The following is a 2419-nucleotide window of genomic DNA, read 5'->3' as shown; positions in this document are numbered from 1 at the left end:
AGTTGTTGGTAGTAGATGGTAGTAGTTGGTAGTAGATGGTAGTTGTTGGTAGTAGATAAGCATTGGTAGTACATGGTAGTTGTTGGTAGTAGATAAGCGTTGGTAGTAGATGGTAGTTGTTGGTAGTAGATAGTAGTAGTTGGTATGAGATGGTAGTAGTTGGTAGGAGATGGTAGTATCTGAGAGTCGTCTTGATTCAGATCAAATTAAAATATTTCTTCAGAGTATTTTTAAAAGTTTTGATGAAAATGAAAACATCTCCATCTTTTCTCATCAACAGATGATTTACTGTAAAACCCTGACGGGTAACAATTATTCCTGGATATTTAAATTAGACTGAAGTTACTCTGAACTCACCTGGTTCAGGTTTTAGGATCCTGGATCAGTCAAGTCCAGAAACTCCTCTAAGAACCAGATTGTGTCTCTGGTTTGAGGTCAAAGGTCACATCAGACACTTCGGTCTCAGAATGGTGGTCTTTAGGACCCTGCAGGACCAATCAATAGTCTTTAGTCTGAGGCTTTCAGAGGAAATAAATCTCAGATTACCTCCTGAACCCAACACCCCTCTTCCCTTTGTACAGTTTTATCTTTGTGAGGACCTCAGCCGGTGTTTGGACTCTTTAGTCCTCCTGTCAGAGGGATGCTGGGTTCAGACTGGGTTTAAGGGTTCTGTTGGACTCAGGCACAGGTGGGGTCTTTTGTGTGGGTGTTTGCAGGTCAGGTAAAGGTTTCAGGACCCGAGAGCCCAAATGAAACAGAATAAACAAACGAGTGGATCAGACATGAAGGAGATCAGAACAATTGATGACTTCAGGCTCAGCACTCTGTCCTCCGGATTCTATCGATGTGCTGACTTCAAGACCAACTTCAGACCCAACCCAGCAGAGCAGACATGATTTAACGTCCTGAACCTGGTCCTGAACCTGGTCCTGGGACCTGCTGGAGAACTGAGCCACTGTCACTGAGTTAGAGCTTTAGCTTTTATTTTCCACAGAACATCTTTAAACATTTTAACATCACATTCATGAGTTTAAACAAGGTTTGCTCCAAATATTTATAACTTTTACACCTAAAATTATAAATTATTTCTTTAGAGTTTAATCCTAGTCTGAGATTTTACTCAAATAATCCACAATATTCTGTAGGAAACTGAAATCCAGCACCTTCAGGCTGGTATGAATGAGTGCAGCTGAAAACAGGATCTAAGGCAGTTTATTTGGTCATTTTTGGTATTTGTTGGTTTCACAGAGCATCTGTGGTATCAGCACACCGGACCCGTTTAATCTTTCCTTCAGGTTTTTGTATTCTGGACCCGAGCAGCGGCTCAGAGGTCGGGCTTGAAAGGTGCTGCATCAGCCGAAAGAAGCGAGATGAAAGTGAGTTTGTGCCTCATCAGTTTCAGTCGGCAGCGAGCGACGCTCTCCTCTGACTGGAGGTCAGACGACTCCGTTTCCTGTCTGATAAGACCCAGCTGCAGGAGGGAAACAAACTGAGTAGAAATGATAGAAATGGCTGCAGAACCCACAAACTGTGCAGGAATATTCAGTAAGTGTAAACCCGTACCACTACAGAGCTGCTGTGTTTTTATTGATCTGATTTCTCAGTTCGGTCTGGTTTCACTGCTGATCTTTAACAGAAACAGGAAACAACAACGAGGGGTCTAATCCAGCAGAGAGGCTGGGTGTGTGAAGGCAAACACGAAGCTCGAGTCCAAAAGAAAACAGATGAGCGTGACGGAGGCTGCAGTCCCTGAACTGGGACACCAGGTCCCGCTTGGTCCCGGCTCAGTCCCTGCAGACCCGGACCACTAACGAGAAGCAGGTTAATTAGCAGGAACACATCAGCAGGTTGACAGCAGAGCTCTGAATAAACAGGATGACACGACGACCCAGAGACAGAACCGGTGGGCCGGGCTCAGCTGTGACCTTTGACCTCTGCTCACTGACTGGAGCTTACTAATCTGGGACTGGTAGTCTGATCAGTTTAGACTCAGATTTATAAGATTTGATGCTGTTTTCTTCTGAACCTGACAACTTTGTGTGCAGTTCTGATCATTTACAGTCATTTATCTACAAACTGCTGTCCTGTCCCTTTAAGATCCCTGTATGACACATGGTCTGCTCTGATTGGCTGGTTGAGTTTGAGCTTTAACGATGAAGTCATAAAAAAACAGAATAAATGAGGCGTTTCAAAGATCTTTAACATGTTTCCTTTGGTTCACTTGTTTTTACAGAAACACTAAAGGAAAGAAAACGACACAATCTCATTAATTTTTCCAAGAACCTCACTAGAGATGTTGGACCCTGACTCCTCAGAGATGTTGGACCCTGACTCCTCAGAGATGTTTGGACCCTGACTCCTCAGAGATGTTGGACCCTGACTCCTCAGAGATGTTGGACCCTGACTCCTCAGAGATGTT

This window comes from Austrofundulus limnaeus, unplaced genomic scaffold, assembly GCF_001266775.1.
Source record: "Austrofundulus limnaeus strain Quisiro unplaced genomic scaffold, Austrofundulus_limnaeus-1.0 Scaffold603, whole genome shotgun sequence".
Taxonomy (NCBI): Eukaryota; Metazoa; Chordata; class Actinopteri; order Cyprinodontiformes; family Rivulidae; genus Austrofundulus; species Austrofundulus limnaeus.
Note: the sequence above shows the minus strand (reverse complement) of the source record.